Genomic DNA, 13,114 nt, shown 5'->3' on the forward strand with positions numbered 1-13,114 from the left:
ACTGCCTAGACCAGTAATAAGCAACCTGTGGCACTCCTCTGGGGTGGGTATGAAATGTTGATGGCCGGGAAGCCGACTGACTAAATACTGATGCCACAAGCCCGAGCGCTGAAGATCCCTCCTAGGGCTGGTAAGTACCCTCTTTCCCCCCTCTAACCTTAACCCTCCCTTAGTGGTGCCTAACTCTAACGTCCACCAGTGGTGCCTAACCTCCCCCAGTGGTGCCTAACCACCCCCCAGGGCTGCCTAACCCTAACCCCACCTCTCCGCACCCTAAACCTAACCCTCCCTGGGTGGTGCCTGTCCCTTACCTCTCGCCGGTGGTGCCTAACCCTAACTCCCCCTCCCCGAACCCTAAACCTAACCCTCCAGGGGTAGTACCTAACCCTAAGTCCTCCCCCCTCCCACGGCTAAGCGTTAACAGTGCCCGGCTTATCTTCATTCGGTAAACCGTCTGTCAAGATTCCGGCATCGGGATTTAGACGGGCGCCGGGATTTCGACACATGTCTTTAGTCCCGCGTCGGGATTTAGTCACCGGTATTTAGTCTGAAGGCTTCCCGGCCGTCTGCATTTTGACCACATACCCTCCTGCTGCCTTGGAACTACACATCCCAGCATTCCCTGCCACTGTTTTGCTGTTAGGGCATGCTAAAATTTTTGCAGGGCATGTCCACAGCAGCTGGAGTGCCACAGGTTGCCTAAACCTGGCCTAGGCAAGGCCATTCCCCAAACCTCAGTGTCAGAGAGGCCAGCTATCATTTTGCTGGAGCTAAAGAGTTCAGTGGCTGAGGCTGGAGTGAAGGTGCACCAGTCAACCATAGACCCATGGTACACCTGCAGTGTGGATAGTTCAGACTGCCTGTGGTCACGCACCAAACACGTTAAGGTGCATAGGCGTGCATCACAGCTGTGTTGGCTCATACCATGTCTGCCAGACTACAAAGCATTTTACAAAGCAAATATTGCCAAATTTGAAAGGTAACTGTAGAGGGCAAGGGGAGGTGGATGGGTATCCTTGGCAAGCTGGCCAAGGGTGGTAATGGCAGGTTGCCTCTCAGTAATGGCACTGGGAGCTGTGAGAGCGGGGGGTGGAAGATTATATTATAATATATACATAAGATGATGCTCAGGCTGTATCTTTGGTCTAGGAGTATGGTATACAGCAGGATAGGAGAAGAAAATTAAGTAACTGAGGTTGACGTAGGCTTTATGGTGGGCGTTGGATTTTGAGAGAGATTCAACTGAATGGGGGTTTAAGTCGGTAGGTTATTGAAAAGGAATTGAGGAGTTTGACAGATGGGTGGGTTTTAAACTGGTATGGTGATGAAGAGTGAGAAATAGATGGATATGGACTTTGTGGAGCGAGAAATGGATCAAAGTTGAGAAAGCTGGAGTGAGATATAAAGTTGGATAAAAGAAGATGATAATGATGATGCGTTATTAATGGATAGGGAGTGAGGCATGTGGGTGAACGAGATCAGGAAATTATCAGGGTAGGGTGTATGGTGGATGAAGAGTGAGTGATGAACTGAAATTGGGTCATCAATAGAGGTTGACATTTGAGGTGGGTGGTAGATGGAGAATCAGAGGTGTATGGAGTTTTAAGTGTATGAGGGAGACTGAGATGGGTGGTGGCTGAGTTGGATGGCTCATGGAAAGTGAGAAATGGGTGGAGGTTGAGGTGGGTGGTTTAGATGACAAATGCTTTGAGGCTCAGTAAACTGATGGAGTGAGAAGGTAAATGCAGGTTTCAGCTCATGGTTGAGTGTCGATGTGGGAAGTCCTGACTCTTAGATTTAGTGCCTTGTAGCTTATAGTAATATCCAATATATTAAGTGCCCAATGATAGCCGTCTGTAGCTATGGGAGAGATGTAACTAAAGAAGACAGATGGAGAAGATGCCCATCCTATAGAATTTACTAGATAATACATAGCTATTAGCTGATTGGTTGCTATTTGCAACTCCACCTAGAAGGTTTGATACATCTCACCCTATTTGTTTGCTTTCTATTTATGCACAGAGAGTTGAAAAGTGACATAAGTACTAGCTGTGGAAGAAACGGGTGACCTACCCGCCTTATTCCTGCCAATATCTAAGGATGGAATATGAAAACAGGATAGGTGTGAGAAAAACATGAGGTAGTCAGCCGGCTGCTGTTGCATATAATGTGCACATGATCTGTGGTGACTTGATTAACATATGATACCTGCCAGTCTCAGTAATCTACAAACAAATAACTGAGGTTAATTAGGCAGAAGAATGCAGTTTTGAATATAGGATACAATTTACAGTAAGCTGTCTGCTGTAGCACTAATGAAACTGAGGTCTAGTTGTTACCATGATCTAATTGGAAACTTAGAAACGGGGGCGGTTTAAGAGAAGAGAGGGTCCGTGTGGGCCCCGTCCTTTCTGGCAGCGCAGTGGACTCTGGCTTGCTGCCAGAGTCTACTGAGCATGCACAGGTCTCTGGGAAAATGGCGCCTGTGACGGGGACATCTCTAGTGTGCATATGCAAATCAGCAGGAAAATGTGCGCCCACCATTTTCTCTGTGATATTTGCTGCTCCGCAACTCCTGGCCACCGGCAGACGTAGGAGTCCGGAGACTGTTGAGAGGTAAGTATAATTATATAGATGAAGGGTGTGCAACCATTATAGATATGCCATTGCTTAGAAACGGGATGTACTGTAGTTAGCAGACCGGCGGCCTGAATGCCACCGGTCTAAATCTCAATGCTGGAAGTTTGACATGGGACTTAAGATAGGTGTCGGAGTACCGACGCCTATCTTAATCCCGAAGCTGGAATACAGACGTCAGCCCGAATGAGGTAACCCGGGGGCGTCTTAGCTGTTAGCCGCAGGGAGGGAGTGTAAGATTTAGGTAGCATAGCGGGGATAGCGTTTTGGGGGGGGCTAGGGTTAGGCACCCCTAGGGGGCATTAGCATTAGGCACCACTGGGGTGGGGTTAGGCACTAAGGGGGAGGGTTAGGTTTAGGCACGAAGGGGGGAGGCTTAGGCACTAACGGCTATGGTGTGGGGAGGGTTAGGGTGCGGGGTAGGACGGGTTAGGCTACAAGAAGGGAGGGTTAGGGGGAGAAGGGGAGAGAGTATGTGTATGTACCCAACCCCTGTCGGGATACCGACCATCGGGATGCTGCTGTCGGTATTTTGACATCCCGACTGTCGTTATTACATGCCCATTCCCTTAGAAACATGGACAAAGGAGATATACAATAGAAGCCTATATTATTATTAGAATTATTATCTAGCAGATGCTATGGACAACCATGCCTTCTCCTCCGGTGCGTTGTCGGTGCATTGGTTTTCCATCCAAAACAAAATTAAAATAACTGATTCAGTTTACTAGAAATATTAATGCCGGACATGAGCAGGCGCTGTAATCAGGTGCAGTCCTTTAACAAAATTACAGTGATGGTTGAAGTACACAAATTACTTTGAATGAGAACACACATGGCCAGGGGCGATTCTAGAGAGGAGGGGGCCCATGTGCAGTCTCCGACACGGGCCCCCTCCTCTCTGTCCGGCGGCCAGCAGCGCTCTGACCTGTGCGTGGCCAGCGCCAGAGTTATAGACTCTGGGCACTAGAGTGTGCCCAGAGTCTATAGAGTATGCGTAGGTCACCGGGAAAATGGCCGCGGCGGTCATTTTCCCTGTATTGCGCATGCGCAAACGACGGGAAAATGGCCACGGCGGCCATTTTCCAGTCGTTTTTACAGCGCCGGACCCCCGGGCGGACGTGGGACTCCGGAGAGGTAAGTAATACAATGGGTGCAGGGTGTGCGGAGCGAGGCCCCCCTGGTCCCAGGGGCCCGTGTTCCCCGCATACCCTGCACCCATTATAGATACGCCCCTGCACATGGCATATGTTGTCAGCCGCCTACAGGTTTCAATACTTGTTTCTTACTAAGAATGGTTGTGGAGACTCCTTTGTGGTGTTACGTCTACGCCCTTGTATAGTTATTATTATTATTATTATCCTTTATTTATATGGCGCCACAAGTGTTCCGCAGCGCCTTACATAGTACATAGAACTAATAAGTGAACAAGAAACAAGTAACTTACAGTACATTACAGTGCAGTTCAAGTTATACTCATAGTTATAGCAGTGTTTTGACAGCTTTGAATTAAGGACCTCTATCAGTGCATGTTTTCCAGATCTCCTATATATCACAAATGAAGTAATTAGTACCACCTATAGATCTATTGAATTTGTCAGCCAATAATGAATACATTTCTGCACCAATTAGGATCTGGACTGCACTACTCCGCACTGTTACCGTGATTTCACACACAACGGTTTTATCCGTCTGGAAAAAAAAAATACTTTTTTTAGCGTTTAACTGTAGTGGAAGTAACTAATAAAATAGGGCTTCCATACTGCATGAACACGGCACAGTCGCCGCGTTACAGCCGTGATAACCACTGACTAGGACGGCTGCCGCCCACGATTTCAGAATTAAAGATTGAAAAGAAATTCAAACACACGGCAAAACATCACACACGGCACAAAACCATTGTGTGTAAAAGGGACTGATCCATAGGAAAAAGAAACATCAGGTTTTTTACTGTCTGCACAAAAACGTTGTGCGTGCAGTAACCCTTAGGGGTCCCGGGGACTGAAGAAGGGAAACGCTGGTTTGGAGGGCGCAGTACTGTAAATGTATAATAAAGAGAAGCACGTTCTGGGAGATGACTTTCTCTCTTTAGTGAAATATTTCTGTTTTGATTTCTGTTCTGTCCGCAGGTCATGAGCTGGCACTGATTCGCTGGCACCGATTCACTGGCACTGATTCGTTATTAGACCAGATATCAACCCGGTCGAACACTTGGGGGTTTGATATGTGCAAAATGTGCGAGGATCAGCATAGACTCATGCACAAAGCGAAATCACACAAGATACACTCCACGACCCCAACTAAATCCTAAACTATTTCTACATCAGCCCTAAAGTGTCTTAATAGTGTGTATTAGGCCTGATTCAGAGTTTTACGCAATGCCGATATTTACTTTGTGCCGTTGAGCGATTATCAGCAAACCGCGCATGCGGTCGCACAGCACATGTGCCACGGTACATTTCTGTAGACGCAGTGACAATTTACTTGCAGTGTGATTGACAGGGAGCATTTGGGGAAGGTAACGGGGCGTGGCGGCAAAGAACGCGGGCGTGTTACATTCTGCAACTGCGATCCCGTACACAAGGATATGTCTCTAACGTCCCAATTCCCACGGCCAGTCTACTGGACCATAGACTCACTCAGGACTGCAACAATCGAAGGATCTGTGAACGATGCCTATGGGACTGAATCAGCACTCATCACTATTGCGATCGCGGTTGTGATTACGCACGCAGTGAGGCTGCGAAAGTATGCTAATGATTGCAAAAGCTCAGACACCATAAGGACGCCCACTTCTCCTTTCTCACATCCGTTTTACCTCGCAGACCAGCGAAAACATCGGTAACATTGACGGACATCATCCCCTCACGCACAATTACAGCAGGTCTGACCTTACTCAGAAATTGCTAACCTCGACGCAAGCAGCGAGTACTCAAGCTGCGTATGCCGTCGCCGTGACTAATTTATGCACGCCCATGTAACCGCGTTCAAATGGACAGGCACGCCTGCGTTTCTCCAATTACCACCCCTAAACGCTGACTGTCACTCACTCGGTGATGGCTTTTCTGTCGCAGAGCGATCACAATGCTATCTCACGCACGAGCACTGCAAAGCATGCGCAGTACACACCATCGACCAATCCGCGTACGCTGTTTCCATTGCGATCCGTAGTGAATCAGGCCCTATGTACCAGATGCTGCAACATTTTACATGGATGTTTTTTGCAAAGCCGCAGGGGGGTCTCCGTACTCCTGGTGGCTGCAACATTTGCATATTTTCACATAGCATCAGCGTGCACAGACGCAGCAGCGGCAGCATTCGTGTACAACTCTGAATCAGGCAATGTTTCTCGGCATAGGGGCATATTCATTTAGCCGCGATAAGCTGATTTCGGCAAAAAGGTTTTCGCCGGTGACGTCATTTCGCCAGGCGAAAACTTATCCCCGTATTCAATTCCAAAGACTTTTCGCCGGTGCAGAAAGTCAATACATTGGAATAGGCAAAAAAGATTCACCTATGAAAGCAAGTGGAAAAAAGTGCAGAATTGGAGTTTTGGGTTGCAAACTTGCAGGAACCACCCAGCACCCTTGGGACAGCCCCCCAAAGGTAAATGTCAAAAAAGGTTTTAAAAAACTTAAGAACACTCAAAAAAGTACTTTCATTTTGGGGGCGAAAAAAAGCCAAAGTTGGGGGACAAAGTTAAAAACTAGTGAAACAGATTCCAGGGGGGGTCCCCAAGTATGCGTCAGGTGTTTTGAAGATTGCAGGTGTTAGCGGCAAGTGTTTTTTTTAAGTTTTTTAAAACTTCACTTTAGTAACTTTAAAATATGCTAGCGCCCATTTTAGTGTACCCCAAATTTGCTGGGACTAGTTATTTTCTGCAAAAAAACCTGCTAAATGCTATTCTTCACCACTTCTGCAAAGACGCTAATTAGCAACTATTGAGATCATTTATGTGTAAGGATGGGGAAGGGGCTTTGTACTCTGTGGCATAATGTGTAAGGGGGGTTGGGCTTTGTACTCCGTGGCATAATGTGTAAGGGGGGGCTGGGGTTTGTACTGTGTGGCATAATGTGTAAGGGAGGGATTGGGCTTTGTACTGTGTGGCATAATGTGTAAGGGGGGCTGGGCTTTGTACTGTGTGGTATAATGTGTAAGCGGGGGCTAGGCTTTGTGCTGGGTGGCAAAATATGTAAGAGGGGGCTGGGCTTTGTACTGTGTGGTATAATGTGTAAGCGGGGGCTAGGCTTTTGTGCTGTGTGGCATAATATGTAAGAGGGGGCTGGGCTTTGTACTGTGTGGCATAATGTGTAAGGGTGACTGGGCTTTGTACTGTGTGGCATAATGTGTAAGGGAGAGATTGGGCTTTGTACTGTGTGGCATAATGTGTAAGGGGGGCCTGGGCTTTGTACAGTGTGGTATAATGTGTAAGGGAGGGGTTGGGTTTTGTGCTGTGTTGCATAATGTGTAAGGGGGCTGGGTTTTGTACTGTGTGGCAAAACGTGTAAGGGGGGTTGGGCTTTGTACTGTGTGGCATAATGTGTAAGGGAGGGATTGGGCTTTGTACTGTGTGGCATAATGTGTAAGGGGGGCTGGGCTTTGTACTGTGTGGCATAATGTGTAAGAGGGGGCTGGGCTTTGTACTGTGTGGTATAATGTGTAAGCGGGGGCTAGGCTTTGTGCTGTGTGGCATAATGTGTAAGGGTGACTGGGCTTTGTACTGTGTGGCATAATGTGTAAGGGAGAGATTGGGCTTTGTACTGTGTGGCATAATGTGTAAGGGGGGCTGGGCTTTGTACTGTGTGGTATAATGTGTAAGGGAGGGGTTGGGTTTTGTGCTGTGTTGCATAATGTGTAAGGGGGGCTGGGTTTTGTACTGTGTGGCATAATGTGTAAGGGGGGTTGGGCTTTGTACTGTGTGGCATAATGTGTAAGGGGGGGCTGGGGTTTGTACTGTGTGGCATAATGTGTAAGGGAGGGATTGGGCTTTGTACTGTGTGGCATAATGTGTAAGGGGGGCTGGGCTTTGTACTGTGTGGTATAATGTGTAAGCGGGGGCTAGGCTTTGTGCTGGGTGGCATAATGTGTAAGCGGGGGCTGGGCTTTGTGCTGTGTGGCATAATGTGTAAGGGTGACTGGGCTTTGTACTGTGTGGCATAATGTGTAAGGGAGAGATTGGGCTTTGTACTGTGTGGCATAATGTGTAAGGGGGGCCTGGGCTTTGTACAGTGTGGTATAATGTGTAAGGGAGGGGTTGGGTTTTGTGCTGTGTTGCATAATGTGTAAGGGGGCTGGGTTTTGTACTGTGTGGCAAAATGTGTAAGGGGGGTTGGGCTTTGTACTGTGTGGCATAATGTGTAAGGGAGGGATTGGGCTTTGTACTGTGTGGCATAATGTGTAAGGGGGGCTGGGCTTTGTACTGTGTGGCATAATGTGTAAGAGGGGGCTGGGCTTTGTACTGTGTGGTATAATGTGTAAGCGGGGGCTAGGCTTTGTGCTGTGTGGCATAATGTGTAAGGGTGACTGGGCTTTGTACTGTGTGGCATAATGTGTAAGGGAGAGATTGGGCTTTGTACTGTGTGGCATAATGTGTAAGGGGGGCTGGGCTTTGTACTGTGTGGTATAATGTGTAAGGGAGGGGTTGGGTTTTGTGCTGTGTTGCATAATGTGTAAGGGGGGCTGGGTTTTGTACTGTGTGGCATAATGTGTAAGGGGGGTTGGGCTTTGTACTGTGTGGCATAATGTGTAAGGGAGAGATTGGGCTTTGTACTGTGTGGTATAATGTGTAAGGGGGCTGGGCTTTGTACTGTGTGACATAATGTGAAAGGGGGCTCGGCTTTGTACTGTGTGGCATAATGTGTAAGGGAGGGGCTGGGCCTTGTACTGTGTGGCATAATGTGTAAGGGAGGGGCTGGGCCTTGTACTGTGTGGTATAATGTGTAAGCGGGGGCTGGGCTTTGTACTGTGTGACATAATATGTAAGGGGGCTGGGATTTGTACTGTGTGGTATAATGTGTAAGGGGGGCTGGGCTTTGTGCTGTGTGGTATAATGTGTAAGGGGGGCTGGGCTTTGTGCTGTGTGGTATAATGTGTAAAGGGGGCTGGGCTTTGTGCTGTGTGGTATAATGTGGAAGGGGGGGCTGTGCTTTATACTGTGTGGTATAATGTGTAAGGAGGGCTGTGCTTTGTACTGTGTAGTATAATTTGTAAGGGGGGCTGGGCTTTGTACTGTATGGCATAATGTGTAAGGAGGGGCTGGGCTTTGTACTGTATGGCATAATGTGTAAGGGGGGGCTGGGATTTGTGCTGTGTGGTACAATGTGTAAGGGGGGTTGGGCTTTGTGCTGTGTGACATAATGTGTAAGGTGGGCTGGGCTTTGTACTGTGTGGCATAATGTGTAAGGGGGGCTGAGCTTTGTGCTGTGTGGTATAATGTGTAAGCGGGGGCTAGGCTTTGTGCTGGGTGGCATAATGTGTAAGCGGGGGCTGGGCTTTGTGCTGTGTGGCATAATGTGTAAGGGTGACTGGGCTTTGTACTGTGTGGCATAATGTGTAAGGGAGAGATTGGGCTTTGTACTGTGTGGCATAATGTGTAAGGGGGGCCTGGGCTTTGTACAGTGTGGTATAATGTGTAAGGGAGGGGTTGGGTTTTGTGCTGTGTTGCATAATGTGTAAGGGGGGCTGGGTTTTGTACTGTGTGGCAAAACGTGTAAGGGGGGTTGGGCTTTGTACTGTGTGGCATAATGTGTAAGGGAGGGATTGGGCTTTGTACTGTGTGGCATAATGTGTAAGGGGGGCTGGGCTTTGTACTGTGTGGCATAATGTGTAAGAGGGGGCTGGGCTTTGTACTGTGTGGTATAATGTGTAAGCGGGGGCTAGGCTTTGTGCTGTGTGGCATAATGTGTAAGGGTGACTGGGCTTTGTACTGTGTGGCATAATGTGTAAGGGAGAGATTGGGCTTTGTACTGTGTGGCATAATGTGTAAGGGGGGCTGGGCTTTGTACTGTGTGGTATAATGTGTAAGGGAGGGGTTGGGTTTTGTGCTGTGTTGCATAATGTGTAAGGGGGGCTGGGTTTTGTACTATGTGGCATAATGTGTAAGGGGGGTTGGGCTTTGTACTGTGTGGCATAATGTGTAAGGGAGAGATTGGGCTTTGTACTGTGTGGTATAATGTGTAAGGGGGCTGGGCTTTGTACTGTGTGACATAATGTGAAAGGGGGGCTCGGCTTTGTACTGTGTGGCATAATGTGTAAGGGAGGGGCTGGGCCTTGTACTGTGTGGCATAATGTGTAAGGGAGGGGCTGGGCCTTGTACTGTGCGGTATAATGTGTAAGCGGGGGCTGGGCTTTGTACTGTGTGACATAATATGTAAGGGGGCTGGGATTTGTACTGTGTGGTATAATGTGTAAGGGGGGCTGGGCTTTGTGCTGTGTGGTATAATGTGTAAGGGGGGCTGGGCTTTGTGCTGTGTGGTATAATGTGTAAAGGGGGCTGGGCTTTGTGCTGTGTGGTATAATGTGGAAGGGGGGGCTGTGCTTTATACTGTGTGGTATAATGTGTAAGGAGGGCTGTGCTTTGTACTGTGTAGTATAATTTGTAAGGGGGGCTGGGCTTTGTACTGTATGGCATAATGTGTAAGGAGGGGCTGGGCTTTGTACTGTATGGCATAATGTGTAAGGGGGGGCTGGGATTTGTGCTGTGTGGTACAATGTGTAAGGGGGGTTGGGCTTTGTGCTGTGTGACATAATGTGTAAGGTGGGCTGGGCTTTGTACTGTGTGGCATAATGTGTAAGGGGGGCTGAGCTTTGTGCTGTGTGATATAATGGTAAGGGGGGCTGGGCTTTGTACTGTGTGACATAATGTGTAAGGGGGAGCTTGGCTTAGTACTGTGTGGCATAATGTGTAAGGAGAGGCTGGGGTTTGTACTGTGTGGCATAATGTGTAAGGAGAAGCTGGGGTTTGTACTGTGTGGCATAATGTGTAAGGGGGGCTGGGCTTTGTACTGTGTGGCATAATGTGTAAGGGGGCTTGGTTTTTGTACTGTGTGGCATAATGTGTAAGGGGGGGCTGGCCTTTGTACTGTGTGGTATAATGTGTAAGCGGGGGCTGGGCTTTGTGCTGTGTGGCAAAATATGTAAGAGGGGGCTGGGCTTTGTACTGTGTGGTATAATGTGTAAGCGGGGGCTGGGCTTTGTACTGTGTGGCATAATGTGAAAGGGGGGCTGGGCTTTGTACTGTGTGGTATAATGTGTAAGCGGGGGCTAGGCTTTGTGCTGTGTGGCATAATATGTAAGAGGGGGCTGGGCTTTGTACTGTGTGGTATAATGTGTAAGGGGGTTGGGCTTTGTACTGTGTGGCATAATGTGTAAGGGGGGCCTGGGCTTTGTACAGTGTGGTATAATGTGTAAGCGGGGGCTAGGCTTTGTGCTGTGTGGCATAATATGTAAGAGGGGGCTGGGCTTTGTACTGTGTGGAGTAATGTGTAAGCGGGGGCTAGGCTTTGTGCTGTGTGGCATAATGTGTAAGCGGGGGCTGGGCTTTGTGCTGTGTGGCATAATGTGTAAGGGTGACTGGGCTTTGTACTGTGTGGCATAATGTGTAAGTGAGGGATTGGGCTTTGTACTGTGTGGCATAATGTGTAAGGGGGGCTGGGCTTTGTACTGTGTGGTATAATGTGTAAGGGAGGGGTTGGGCTTTGTGCTGTGTTGCATAATGTGTATGGGGGGCTGGGTTTTGTACTCCGTGGCATAATGTGTAAGGGGGGGCTGGGGTTTGTACTATGTGGCATAATTTGTAAGGGAGGGATTGGGCTTTGTACTGTGTGGCATAATGTGTAAGGGGGCTGGGCTTTGTACTGTGTGGCATAATGTGTAAGGGAGGGGCTGGGCCTTGTACTGTGTGGCATAATGTGTAAGGGAGGGGCTGGGCCTTGTACTGTGTGGCATAATGTGTAAGCGGGGGCTGGGCTTTATACTGTGTGACATAATATGTAATGGGGCTGGAATTTGTTATGTGTGGTATAATGTGTAAGGGGGGCTGGGCTTTGTGCTGTGTGGTATAATGTGTAAGGGGGGCTGGGCTTTGTGCTGTGTGGTATAATGTGTAAGGGGGGCTGGGCTTTGTGCTGTGTGGTATGTGTAAGGGGGGGCTGTGCTTTATACTGTGTGGTATAATGTGTAAGGAGGGCTGTGCTTTGTACTGTGTGGTATAATGTGTAAGGGGGGCTGGGCTTTGTACTGTATGGCATAATGTGTAAGGAGGGGCTGGGCTTTGTACTGTATGGCATAATGTGTAAGGGGGACTGGGCTTTGTACTGTGTGGAATAATGTGTATGGAGGGGCTGGGCTTTGTACTGTATGGCATAATGTGTAAGGGGGGCTGAGCTTTGTGCTGTGTGGTATAATGTGTAAGGGGGGCTGGGCTTTGTACTGTGTGACATAATGTGTAAGGGGGGCTGGGCTTTGTACTGTGTGGCATAATGTGTAAGGGGGCTGAGCTTTGTGCTGTGTTGTATAATGTGTAAGGGGGGCTGGGCTTTGTACTGTGTGACATAATGTGTAAGGGGGAGCTGGGCTTAGTACTGTGTGGCATAATGTGTAAGGAGAGGCTGGGGTTTGTACTGTGTGGCATAATGTGTAAGGAGAAGCTGGGGTGTGTACTGTGTGGCATAATGTGTAAGGGGGGGCTGGGCTTTGTACTGTGTGGTATAATGTGTAAGCGGGGGCTAGGCTTTGTACTGTGTGGCATAATATGTAAGAGGGGGCTGGGCTTTGTACTGTGTGGTATAATGTGTAAGCGGGGGCTGGGCTTTGTACTGTGTGGCATAATGTGTAAGGGGGGCAGGGCTTTGTACTGTGTGGCATAATGTGTAAGGGGGGCTGGGCTTTGTACTGTGTGGTATAATGTGTAAGCGGGGGCTAGGCTTTCTGCTGTGTGGCATAATATGTAAGAGGGGGCTGGGCTTTGTACTGTGTGGTATAATGTGTAAGCGGGGGCTAGGCTTTGTGCTGTGTGGCATAATGTGTAAGCGGGGGCTGGGCTTTGTGCTGTGTGGCATAATTTGTAAGGGGGACTGGGCTTTGTACTGTGTGGCATAATGTGTAAGGGAGAGATTGGGCTTTGTACTGTGTGGCATAATGTGTAAGGGGGGCTGGGCTTTGTACTGTGTGGTATAATGTGTAAGGGAGGGGTTGGGTTTTGTGCTGTGTTGCATAATGTGTAAGGGGGGCTGGGTTTTGTACTGTGTGGCATAATGTGTAAGGGGGGTTGGGCTTTGTACTGTGTGGCATAATGTGTAAGGGAGGGATTGGGCTTTGTACTGTGTGGCATAATGTGTAAGGGGAGCTGGGCTTTGTACTGTGTGGCATAATGTGTAAGGGGGGCTGGGCTTTGTACTGTTTGGCATAATGTGTAAGGGAGGGGCTGGGCCTTGTACTGTGTGGCATAATGTGTAAGGGAGGGGCTGGGCCTTGTACT

Source organism: Taudactylus pleione, unplaced genomic scaffold (genome assembly GCF_031769625.1).
Source record: "Taudactylus pleione unplaced genomic scaffold, aTauple2 ptg000685l, whole genome shotgun sequence".
Classification (NCBI taxonomy): domain Eukaryota; kingdom Metazoa; phylum Chordata; class Amphibia; order Anura; family Myobatrachidae; genus Taudactylus; species Taudactylus pleione.